Genomic DNA, 13,527 nt, shown 5'->3' with positions numbered 1-13,527 from the left:
AACTTCTAGAAGAAAATTTTTTGTGCTTTGGTTTGGCAAAGAGTTTTTAGATATGGCATCAAAAACACAATCCATGAAAGAAATCGTTAATAAATAGAATGCCATTAAAATTTCAAATTTTTGTGCTTTAAGATGCCATTAAGAAAATAAAAACAGACAAGCCATAGACTGAAACTATTTGTAAACATACGTTTAAGAAAGGACTTGTATTCAGAACATACAAAAACTCTTAAAACTTAATAAGACCACCCACTCTAAACATGGGCAAAAGAATTCCATTTAATACACTTTTTCCCATCCCTTTATGTTTACCCTTTCTGAATCATCTTGTATTGGTGTATCTCCTGTATAGTGCATTTGGGTTTTGCTTTGTGAGTTGGGCAGATTCTCAGTTATAAACAATATGCTTGGTCTCACCTCTATGTTAAGAAAGTCAGTCCTCATTGGGCAACCTATGCATTGCTTCCATTCTCCCTTCTCAGTCTCAACCTCTGGCAACCACTGATATTTTTACCACCTCCGTAGTTTTGCCTTTTCCCGAATTCATATAGTTAGAATCATATAGCATATAGCATTTTCAGACTGGCTTCTCCAACTGAGTAACTGGCATTATGGTTCTTCCATGTCTTTTCATAGCTTCATCGCTCCAAATATTTTTGCAAAATATTATTCCATTGTACGAATGTACCTCATTTTGTTTATCCATTTATTTACTGAAGAATATCTGTGTTGCTTCCAATTTTGGGCAATTATACATAATGCTGCTATAAGCATTCATATGCAGGATTTTGTATAGACATATTTTCAACACATTTGGGCCAATACCTAGGAGTGTAATGCTAGATCATATAAAAGCATGCTTTATTTTAATGAGTTTCCCTTTATCGTGTTTTATAGATATTGTCTGTTGTACAAATGGAAGGTTTTTGGTAACTTTGTGTTGAGCAAGTCTACCACTACAATTTCTCCAACAGCTCATGCTCACTTTGTGTCCCTAAATCACATTTTGATAATTTTCACATTTCAAAACTTTTCATTATTATGTCTGTTATGTTGATGTGTAATCAGCGATCAGTCTAATTGTTTAGAGGAATCAAGAACTACATCCATATAAAACAGCAAACTTAAGTAATACATGTTTTGTGTATTCTGACTGCTCCACCAACCAGCTATTCCCTTGTCTCCCTCTTCTTAAGCCTCCCTAGTCCGACACACAACAATATTGAAATAGGCCAACTACTAACCCTACGATGACCTCTAAGTGTTCAGATGAAAGAAGAATCACATATTTCTCACTTTAAATCAAAAGCTGAGAAAGAATTAAATTTCGTGAAAAAAGTCATGTCAAAAGTCAAAATAGGACAAAAGTTGGGAGTCTGGCACCAATAGTTACCCAAATAATGAATACAAAGAAAAATCTTGAAAAAAATTGAAAATGCTGCTCTAGCAAACATATAAATGGTAAGAAAGGGAAACAGCCTTATTGCTGATCAATGGAGAAAGTTTTAGTTTTCTGGTGAGAAGATCAAACCAGCCTGCTATGGTTTGAATGAGTGTCCTCCAAAATCCATGTTGAAACTCAATCCACAAAACATGGCAGTATTGAGAGGCAAGGATTTTAAGAGATGATTGGGTCACGAGGACTGTGCTCTAATGAATGAAAAATGGCGTCTGGGCGTGGTGGCTCACGCCTGTAATCCTAGCACTTTGGGAGGCCGAGATGGGGAGATCACATGAGGTCAGGAGTTAAAGACCAGCTGGGCTAACATGGTGAAACCCCGTGTCTACTAAAAATACAAACAATTAGGCAGGCATGGTGGCGCACACCTGTAATCCCAGCTACTCGGGAGGCTGAGGTGGGAGAATCGCTTGAACCCAGGAGGTGGAGGTTGCAGTGAGCCAAGATTGTGCCACTGCACTCCAGCTTGGACAACAAGAGTGAAACTCCATCTTAAAAAAAAAAAAAAAAAAAAAAAAAGGAAAGAAAAATGGCTTACTCCATTCATTAATTAATGGAGTATTGGGTTATCATTGGAATGGGACTGGTGAATTTATAAGAGGAAGAGAGATCTTCCTCTCAGACCCTTCACCATGTGATGGCCTGTGACACTTTGGAATTCTTCAGAGTCACCAGCAGCAAGAGGGCCCTCACAAGATGCAGCTTCTCAATCTTGGAATACCTGGCTCAATAACTGTAGAAAGATATTCGTCTTCTTTATAAATTACAGAGTTTTAGTTATTCTGTTATAAGAACGGAAAATGGACTAAGACACAACCACAACATTCCTCTAAGCCAAAGGCTAATCCCCAAGGCTTTAACTCTTTTCAATTCTATGAACGCTGACAGAGGTGAGGAAGCTGCAAAAGAAAAGTGTGAAGCTAGCAGAGGTTGGTTCATGAGGTTTAAGGAAAGAAGTTATCTCCATAACATAAAAGTGCAAGGGGAAGCAATAAGTGCTGAGGCAGAAGCTGCAACAAGTTATCCAGATCTAGCTAAGATATTGATAAAGGTGACAATGCTAAACAGCAAATTTTCAATGTAGACAAAACAGCCTTCTATTGGAAGAAAGGCCATCTAGGGACTTTCATAGCTAGAGAAGTCAATGCCTGGCTTCAATGCTTCAAAGGACAGAAAGACTGTCTTGTTAAGGGCTAATGCAGCTGGTGACCTTAAGTTAAAACCCGTGCTCATTTACCATTCCAGCAATCCTAGGGTCCTTATCATACTAAAATCTGCTCTGCCTGTGCTCTGGTACCAGTCCATGGCCTGTTAGGAAGTGGGTCACACCACAGGAGGTGAACAGCAGGCCAGTGAGCATTACGGCCCGAGCTCTGCCTCCTGTCAGATCAGCAGCATTAGATTCTCACAGGAGCACAAACATTTTTGTGAACTGCACATGGGAGGGATCTAGGTTTCATGCTCCTTATGAGAAGCTAATGCCTGATGATCTGAGGTAGGACAGTTTCATCCCAAAACCATCCCCCTAGCCATGGCGTGGGTCGATGGAAAAATTATCTTCCACAAAACTGGTCCCTGGTGACAAAAAGATCAGAGATGGCTGCTCTGACGGATTTGGGATTTCAAGTACATTGAAAACCTTCTGGAAATTATTCACCACTCTAGATGCCATTAAGAACATGTGTGATTCATGGGAGGAGGTCAAAATATCAACATTAACAGGAGTGTGCAAGGATTTGGTTCTAAACCTCTTGGATGACTCTGAGGGGGGGTTCAAGTAACCACACAGGTGGTAGAAATATCAAGAGAACTAGGGGTGAAGCCTGAACATGTGACTGAATCGATACAATCTCATGATACAACTTGAACAGATGAGGAGTTACTTCCCATGGATGAGAAAAAAATGGTTTCTTGAGATGGAATCTTCTTCCAGTGAAGATGCAGTGAACATGGTTGAAATGAAAAGATTGAGAATATTACATAAACATTTTTGACATAGCAGTGGCAGGGTTTGAGAGCAGTAACTCCTATTTTGAAAGAAGTTCTACTGTGGGTAGAAAGCTATCAAACAGCATCTTACCATGCTACTGAGAAATCGACTGGTGAAAGTAAGAGTCAATCGATGTGGCAAACTTCACTGTCTTATTTTAAGAAATGGCCACAGCCGCAAGAACCTCGAACAATCACTACCCCGATCAGTCAGCAGTCATTAACACTGACAAGACCTTCCACCAGCAAAAAATTACAAATTGCTGACGGCTCAGATTAGGCATCTCAGCATTTTTTAGTAATAAGGTTTGTTTTAAATAAGGTATGTACATTTTTAGAATTAATGCTATATAGTTACTATAGTGTAAACAAAACTTTTACATGTACTGGGAAATCAAAAAATTTCTGTGACTCACTTGGGATATTTGTTTTATTGCAGTTGTCTGGAACCAAACCCACAGTATCCTCAAGGTATGCCTGTAGTAGGGCTATATTTAGCTTTGCAAAAAGCTGTCAAACTGTAACACAAAGCGGCTATATGTTCCTGTTGCTCCACGTCCTCATCAGCTTTTGGTATTATATTTTAATTTCAGCCATTGTGGTAGACACATAGTGATATCTCTTCATTTAAACTTGAAATAATCTAATGACAAATGATAATGAACTTTTTCATGCTTATTTGCTATCTATATATCTTCTTTTGTGAGATGCCTGCTCAGATCTTGTACCTAACTTTTTTATTATTATTATAATACGTTAAGCTCTAGGGTACATGTACACAATGTGCAGGTTTGTGACATGTGTATACATGTGCCATGTTGGTGTGCTGCACCCATTAACTCGTCATTTACATTAGGTATATCTCCTAATGCTATCCCTACCCCCCCCTTCCCCACAATAGGACCCGGTGTGTGATGATCCCCTTACTGTGTCCAAGTGATCTCATTATTCAATTCCCACCTATGAGTGAGAAGAGTGGTGTTTGGTTTCCTGCTCTGGTGATAGTTTGCTGAGAATGATGGTTTCCAGCTGCATCCATGTCCCTACAAAGGACACAAACTCATCCTTTTTTATGGCTGCATAGTATTCCACGGTGTATGTGTGCCACATTTTCTTAATCCAGTCTGTCACTGATGGACATTTGGGCTGATTCCAAGTCTTTGCTATTGTCAATAGTGCTGCAGTAAACATACGTGTGCATGTGTCTTTATAGCAGCATGATTTATAATCCTTTGGGTATATCCCTAGTAATGGGATGGCTGGGTCAAATGGTATTTCTAGTTCTAGATCCTTGAGGAATCGCCACACTGTTTTCCACAATGGCTGAACAAGTTTACAGTCCCACCAACACTGTAAAAGTGTTCCTATTTTGCCACATCCTCTCCAGCACCTGTTGTTTCCTGATTTTTTAATGATTGCCATTCTAACTGCTGTGAGATGGTATCTCATCATGGTTTTAATTTGCATTTTTCTGATGGCCAGTGATGATAAGCATTTTTTCATGGGTCTGTTGGCTGTATGAATGTCTTCTTTTGAGAAGTGTCTGTTCATATCCTTTGCCCACTTTTTGATGGGGTTGTTTGTTTTTTTCTTTTAAATTTGTTTCAGTTCTTTGTAGCTTCTAATAGCCCTTTGTCAGATGAGTAGATTGCAAAAATTTTCTCCCATTCTGTAGGTTGCCTGTTCACTCTGATGGTAGTTTCTTTTACTGTGCAGAAGCTCTTTAGTTTAATTAGATCGCATTTGTCAATTTTGGCTTTTGTTGCCGTTGCTTTTGGTGTTTTAGACATTAAGCCCTTGCCCATGCCTATGTCCTGAATGGTATTACCTAGGTTTTCTTCTAGGGTTTTTATGGTTTTAGGTCTAACATTTAAGTCTGTAATTCATCGTGAATAAACTTTTGTATAAGGAGTAAGGAAAGGATCCAGTTTCAGCTTTCTACTTATGGCTAGCCAATTTTCCCAGCACCATTTATTAAATAGGGAATGCTTTCCCCGTTTCTTGTTTTTGTCAGGTTTGTCAAAGATCAGATGGCTGTAGATGTGTGGTATTATTTCTGAGGGCTCTGTTCTGTTCCATTGGTCTATATCTCTGTTTTGGTACCAGTACCATGCTGTTTTGGTTACTGTAGCCTTGCGGTATATTTTGAAGTCAGGTAGCGTGATGCCTCCAGCTTTGTTCTTTTGGCTTAGGATTCTCTTGGCAATGCGGGGTCTTTTTTGGTTCCATATGAACTTTAAAGCAGTTTTTTCCAATTCTGTGAAGAAAGTCATTGGTAGCTTAATGGGGATGGCACTGAATCTATAAATTACCTTGGGCAGTATGGCCATTTCACAATATTTCTTCTTCCTATCCATGAGCATGGTATGTTCTTCCATTTGTTTGTGTCCTCTTTTATTTCACTGAGCAGTGGTTTGTAGTTCTCCTTGAAGAGGTTCTTTACATCACTTGTCAGTTTGATTCCTAGGTATTTTATTCTCTTTGAAGCTATTGTGAATGGGAGTTCATTCATGATTTGGATCTCTGTCTGTTACTGGTGTTTAAGAATGCTTGTGATTTTTGCACATTGATTTTGCATCCTGAGACAGTGCTGAAGTTGCTTATCAGCTTAAGGAGATTTTGGGCTGAGACAATGGGGTTTTCTAAATATACAATCATGTCATCTGCAAACAGGGACAATTTGACTTCTTCTTTTCCTAACTGAATACCGTTGATTTCTTTCTCTTGCCTGATTGCCCTAGCCAGAACTTCCAACACTATGTTGAATAGGAGTGGTGACAGAGGGCATCCCTGTCTTGTGCCAGTTTTCAAAGGGAATGCTTCCAGTTTTGGCCCATTCACTATGATATTGGCTGTGGGTTTGTCATAAATAGCTCTTACTATTTTGAGATACATTCCATCAATACCGAATTTATTGAGAGTTTTTAGCATGAAGGGCTGCTGAATTTTGTCAAAGGCCTTTTCTGCATCTGTTGAGATAATCATCTGGTTTTTGTCTTCGGTTCTGTTTATATGCTGGATTACGTTTATTGATTTGCGTATGTTGAAGCAGCCTTTCATCCCAGGGATGAAGCCCACTTGATCATGGTGGATAGGCTTTTTGATGTGCTGCTGGATTTGGTTTGCCAGTATTTTATTGAGGATTTTTGCATCGATGTTCATCAGGGATATTGGTCTAAAATTCTTTTTTTGTTGTGTCTCTGCCAGGCTTTGGTATCAGGATGATGTTGGCCTCATAAAATGAGTTAGGGAGGATTCCCTCTTTTTCTATTGATTGGAATAGTTTCAGAAGGAATGGTACCAGCTCCTCCTTTTCCCTCTGGTAGAATTTGACTGTGAATCGGTCTGGTCCTGGACTTTTTCTGGTTGGTAGGCTATTAAATATTGCCTCAATTTCAGAGCCTGTTATTGGTCTACTGAAAGATTCAATTTCTTCCTGGTTTAGTCTTGGGAGAATGTAAGCATTCAGGAAATTATCCATTTCTTCTAGGTTTTCTAGTTTATTTGCGTAGAGGTGTTTATAGTATTCTCTGACGGTAGTTTGTATTTCTGTGGGGTCGGTGGTGATATCCCCTTTATCATTTTTTATTGCATCGATTTGATTCTTCTCTCTTTTCTTCTTTAATATTAGTCTTGCTAGTGGTCTATCAATTTCGTTGAACTTTTCCAAAAACCAGCTCCTGGATTCATTGATTTTTTGGAGGGTTTTTTGTGTCTCAATCTCCTTCAGTTTTGCTCTGATCTTAGTTATTTCTTGCCTTCTGCTAGCTTTCGAATGTGTTTGCTCTTGCTTCTCTAGTTCTTTTAATTGTGATGTTAGGGTGTCAATTTTAGATCTTTCCTGCTTTCTCTTGTGGGCATTCAGTGCTATAAATTTCCCTCTACACACTGCTTTAAATGTGTCCCAGAGATTCTGCTATGTTGTGTCTTTGTTCTCATTGGTTTCAAAGAACATCTTTATTTCTGCCTTCATTTCGTTATGTACCCAGTAGTCATTCAGGAGCAGGTTGTTCAGTTTCCATGTAGTTGAGTGGTTTTGATTGAGTTTCTTAGTCCTGAGTTCTAGTTTGATTGCACTGTGGTCAGAGAGACAGTTTGTTTTAATTTCTTTTCTTTCACATTTGCTAAGGAGTGCTTTACTTCCAACTATGTGGTCAATTTTAGAATAAGTGCGACGTGGTGCTGAGAAGAATGTACATTCTGTTGATTTTGGGTGGAGAGTTCTGTAGATGTCTATTAGGTCCTCTTGGTGGAGTTGAGTTCAATTCCTGGATATCCTTGTTAACTTTCTGTCTCGTTGATCTGTCTATGTTGACAGTGGGATGTTAAAGTCTCCCATTATTATTGTATGGGAGTCTAAGTCTCTTTGTAAGTCTCTAAGGACTTGCTTTATGAATCTGGGTGCTCCTGTATTGGGTGCATATATATTTAGGATAGTCAGCTCTTTCTGATGAATTGATCCTTTTACCATTATGTAATGGCCTTCTTTGTCTCTTTTGATCTTTGCTGGTTTAAAGTCTGTTTTATCAGAGACTAGGATTGCAACCCCTACTTTTGTTTGTTTTCCATTTGCTTGGTAGATCTTCCTCCATCCCTTTATTTTGAGTCTATGTGTGTCTCTGCATGTAGGATGGGTCTCCTGAATACAGCAAACAGATGGGTCTTGACTCTTTATCCAATTTGCCAGTCTGTGTCTTTTAATTGGACCATTGAGTCCCTTTACATTTAAGGTTAATATTGTTATGTGTGAACTTGATCCTGTCATTATGATGTTAGCTGGTTATTTTGCTCATTAGTTGATGCAGTTGCTTCCTAGCATTGATGGTCTTTACATTTTGGCATGTTTTTGCAATGACTGGTACATGTTGTTCCTTTCCATATTTAGTGCTTCCTTCAGGATCTCTCGTAGGGCAGGCCTGATGGTGACAAAATCTCTAAGCATTTGTTTGTCTGTAAAGGATTTTATTTCTCCTTCACTAAAGAAGCTTAGTTTGGCTGGATATGAAATTCTGGGTTTAAAATTCTTTTAAGAATGTTGAATATTTGCCCCCACTCTCTTCTGGCTTGGAGAGTTTCTGCTGAGAGATCTGCTGTTAGTTTGATGGGCTTCCCTTTGTGGGTAACCCGACCTTTCTCTCTGGCTGCCCTTAACATTTTTTCCCTCATTTCAACTTTGGTGAATCTGACAATTATGTGTCTTGGAGTTGCTCTTCTCGAGAAGTATCTTTGTGGCATTCTCTGTATTTCCTGAATTTGAATGTTGGCCTGCCTTACTAGGTTGGGGAAGTTCTCCTGGATGATATCCTGCAGAGTGTTTTCCAACTTGGTTCCATTTTCCCCGTCACTTTCACACACAACAATCAGATGTAGATTCGGTCTTTTCACATTATCCCATATTTCTTGGAGGCTTTGTTCATTTCTTTTTACTCTTTTTTCTCTACACTTCTCTTCTCGCTTCATTTCATTCATTTGATCTTCCATCGCTGATACTCTTTCTTTCAATTGATCGAGTCGGTTACCGAAGTTTGTGTATTTGTCATGTAGTTCTCGTGTCATGGTTTTCATCTCTATCAGTTCTTTTAAGGTCTTCTCTGCATTGATTATTCTAGTTATCCATTCATTCATTCTTTTTTCAAGGCGTTTAGTTTCTTTGCGCTGGTTACATAGTTCCTCCTTTAGCTCTGAGAAGTTTGATCGACTGAAGCCTTCTTCTCTCGTCAACGTCATTCTCTGTCCAGGTTTGTTCCATGGCTGGCAATGAGCAGCATTCCTTTGGAGGGGGAGATGCGCTCTGATTTTTGAATTTCCAGCTTTTCTGCACTGCTTTTTCCCCATCTTTGTGGTTTTATCTGCCTTTGGTCTTTGATAATGGTGACGTACTGACGGGGTTTTGGTGTGGGTGTCCTTTCTGTTTGTTAGTTTTCCTTCTAACAGTCAGGACCCGCAGCTGCACATCTGTTGGAGTTTGCCTGAGGTCCACTCCAGACCCTGTTTGCCTGGGTATCAGCAGCGGAGGCTGCAGAAGATAGAATATTGCTGAACAGCGAGTGTTGCTGTCTGATCCTTGCTCTGGAAGCTTCATCTCAGGGGTGTACTCAGCTGTGTGAGGTGTGAGGTGTCGATCAGCACCTAGTGGGTGGTGTCTCCCAGTTAGGCTACTCAGGGGTCAGGCACCCACCTGAGCAGGTAGTCTGTCCGTTCTCAGATCTCAACCTCCGTGCTGGGAGAACCACTGCTCTCTTCAAAGTTGTCAGACAGAGACTTTTACATCTGCAGAGGTTTCTGCTGCTTTTTGTTTAGCTATGCCCTGTCCCCAGAGGTGGAGTCTACAGAGGCAGGCAGGCAGGCCTCCTTGAGCTGGGGTAGGCTCCAACCAATTCGAGCTTCCCGGCAGCTTTGTTTATCTACTTAAGCCTTAGCAATGGCGGGCGCCCCTCCCCCAGCCTTGCTGCCACCTTGCAGTTAGATCTCAGACTGCTGTGCTGGCAATGAGGGAGGCTCTGTGGGTGTGGGACCCTCTGGGCCAGGTGTGGGATCTAATCTCCTGGTGTGCTGTTTGCTAAGACCCTTGGTAAAGCACAGTATTAAGGTGGGAGTTACCCGATTTTCCAGGTGTTGAGTGTCTCAGTTTCCCTGGCTAGGAAAAGGAATTCCCTTCCCCCTTGCGCTTCCCAGGTAAAGCAATGCCTCATCCTGCTTCAGCTCTCACTGGCTGGGCTGCACCCACAGACCAGCATGGACTGTCTGACATGCCATAGTGAGATGAATCCAATACCTCAGTTGAAAATGCAGAAATCACTCGTCTTCTGTGTCACTTATGCTGGGAGCTGGAGGCTGGACCTGTTCCTATTCAGCCATCTTGGGCACTCCTCGCCAAATGGTCTTTTACCTACTTTTTAATTGGTTTTCCTCATTGTTGATTTTTAAAGAGTTCATTGTATATTTTGGATACAAATCCTTTATCATATATATTTTGCAAAATTTTTATCCCAGGTTGTGGCATATCTTTTCATTTTAACAGTGTCCTTCACAGAGCAGTTTTTAATTTTAATAAAGTCCAACTAATTTTTTTCTTTCATGAATCATGCTTTTGGTGTTGTAGCTAAAAAGTCATCGCCAAAGTCAGTGTCAGTCCTCCAACTTTGTTCTTTTTAAGTATCTTGGCAGCTACTCTGTGTCTTTCCCTCATTAACTTTAAAATTTTGTCAACATCCACAAGTACCTTGCTAGGATTTTTATTGAGATTTCATTGAATCTGTAAAGTCAGGAAGGCATAACACCTTAACAATATTTAGTCTTCCTACACATGAACATGGAATATTCTTCTATTTATTTCTATCTTCAATTTGTTTCATGAGACTTTTGTAGTTTTCCATATAGATCTTGTACAAAGTTAATTTCGTTTCCTTCCTTCCTTTCTTCTCTCTCTACTCTCTTTTGGTGCTAATGTAAATGTTTTAAATTTCTAATTCCAAATGTTCATCCCTGGTATATACAAGAAAGTAACTGAATGTGTATGAACCATACATTCTCTGTAAACTTGCTATATTCAGGTTTTAGTTCCAAATTATTTTTCGTTGAGACATAGGAATTTTGTCTTATTGCATTAGCAAGAACTTCCAGAGCAACATTAAATAGGAATGATGTAATCTACTTGCCTTGTTTCCGTTCTTCAAGGGAAAGCATCTGATGTCCCACCATTAAGTATGCTAGCTGTAGGTTTTTTGTAGATATTCTTTATGAAGTTAAGGGTTTTCTTATATTCCTAGTTGGCTGAGAGCTTTCTTTTTATCACAGATAGGTGTTGGCTTTTTTGTCAAATGGCTTTTCTGCCTCTGTTGATATGATCATGACTTTTCTCCTTTAGTGTGATAATGTAATGGATTGTATAAACTGATTTGTTGAATCAGCCTTGCATACCTGAAATAAATGCCACTTGACTGTGGTGTATAGTTTTTTGTTATATATTGTTGTGTTAGATTTGCTAATATTCTTTGTTTGTCGCTCTTGTTGCCCAGGCTGAAGTGCAATGGTGTGATCTCGGCTCAATGCAACATCCTCCTCCCACGTTCAAGCGATTCTCCTGCCTCAGCCTCCAGCCTCAGCATGTTCCACCATGCCCAGCAGATTTTGTGTTTTTAGTAGAGACAAGGTTTCTCCACGTTGGTCAGGCTGGTCTCAAACTCCTGACCTCAGGTGATCTACCCACCTTGGCCTCCCAAAGTGCTGGGATTACAGGCATGAGCCACCATGCCCGGCAGATCTGCTAATATTCTGTTGAGAATTTTTACAGCTATGTTCATGAGAGATACTGGTCTGTAGTCCTTTTTTGTAACAACTTTACCTAATTTTGTTATCAGGGTAATTCTGGCCTCACATGCTTTTGTTGTTGTTGTTGTTTTGAGACGAAGTTTTACTTTGTCACGCAGGCTGAATTGAAGTGCAGTGGCGCAATCTCAGCTCACTGCATCCTCCCCCTCCCAGGTTCAAGTGATTCTTTTGCCTAAGTCTCTCGAGTAGCTGGGATTACAGGCACGCGCCACAATGCCTGGCTGATTTTTTTTTTTTTGTATTTTTAGTAGAGATGGGGTTTCACCGTATTGGTCAGGCTGGTCTCAAACTCCTGGCATCGTGATCCACCCGCCTCAGCCTCCCAAAATGCTGGGATTACAGGCATGAGTCACCACACGTGGTCTCACAGAATGTGTTAAAACATTTCCTCTGCTTCTATTTTCTAGAATAGACTGTATAAAACTGGCATCACTTTCTCCTTGAATGGTAGAATTCATGAGTGAAGCCATCTGAGACCAGTGCTTTGTTTTGGAAGCTCATAATTGATTCAATTTATTTTATAAGTTTATGCAAGGCAGTTATTTCTCCTTGTGTGAGTTTTGGTAGGTTGTGTCTTTCACAAAATTGGTCCATTTCATCTGTTATCAAATTTGTGCACTCAGAATTGCTCATAACATTCCTTTATTATCCTTCTAATGTCCTAATGTTCAGAAGAAGAGTAATAATAATGGCACCTCTTTTCATTTCAGATTTTAGTAATTTTTGTTTTTTCTTTTGTTATGGCAGGAAGTTTTATAAATTTTAACTTTTCATTGAATTTCATTTGTTTCACTGAATATCTCTATTGTTTTTGTTTCAATTTTATTGATTTCTACTCTATTTCTTCTGCTTACTTTGCATTTAATTTGCTCTTTTTCTAATTTCCTAAAGTAGTAATTGATTTTAGATCTTTAACGTTTTCCAATATATGCATTCAATACTATAAATTTCCCTCTAGCTACTGCTTTTGCTGCATCTCACAATTTTTTTTTTTTTTTTTTGAGACAAAGTCTCACTCTGTTCCCCAAGCTGGAGTGCAGTGGTGCCATCTCCGCTCACTGGATGCTCCGCATCCCAGGTTCATGCCATTCTCCTGCCTCTGCCTCCCAAGTAGCTGGGACTACAGGTGCCCGCCACCATGCCCAGCTAATTTTTTGTATTTTTAGTAGACATGAAGTTTCATCGTGTTAGCCAGGATGGTCTCAATCTCCTGACCTCATGATCCACCCGCCTCGGCCTCCCAAAGTGCTGGGATTACAGGCATGATCCACCGCGCCCAGTCGCATCTCAGAAATTTTGATAATTTGTATTTTCATTTATTTCAAAATATATTTTCTCTTGAGACTTCTTTGACCTATGTGTTTAAAAGTGTGCTCCTTAATCTACAAGTATTTTGGGATTTTCCAGGTATTTTCTAATTTAATTCCTTTGTAGTTAAAGACATACATTCTATGGTGTCTTTTATTAAAAGTTAATTACCCCTTTATCACCATATGTTGCTTGATCATTTTCCTTGTTCTGAAGTCAGCTTTGTATGAAATTAATATAGCTACTCCAGCTTTCTTTTCATGAGTGTAGTTTGATATGTTAGTCTATCTAGGCTACCCTAACAAAATACCATACACTAGGTGACTTAAACAACATAAATTTTCTTTTTCTCAAATTTCTGAAGACTGGAAGTCTGGGATCAGGGTGTCATCACAATTTCTGGGGAAGGCTTTCTCATTTGTAGACAGCTACCTTCTAGT

The 13,527-nt window shown here is 39.6% G+C and overlaps 1 protein-coding gene across 1 annotated transcript in view; it reads right to left on the bottom strand.

Moving 5' to 3' along the window:
- The window catches only part of CENPK (centromere protein K), a 97,744-nt gene that overhangs the window by 33,282 nt on the left and 50,935 nt on the right, over positions 1 to 13,527 (bottom strand). The window lies entirely within an intron of this gene.

This window comes from Macaca thibetana, chromosome 6, assembly GCF_024542745.1.
Source record: "Macaca thibetana thibetana isolate TM-01 chromosome 6, ASM2454274v1, whole genome shotgun sequence".
Taxonomy (NCBI): Eukaryota; Metazoa; Chordata; class Mammalia; order Primates; family Cercopithecidae; genus Macaca; species Macaca thibetana.
The sequence above is the reverse complement of the archived record's forward strand: the minus strand, read 5'-3'. Positions and strand labels throughout refer to the sequence as shown.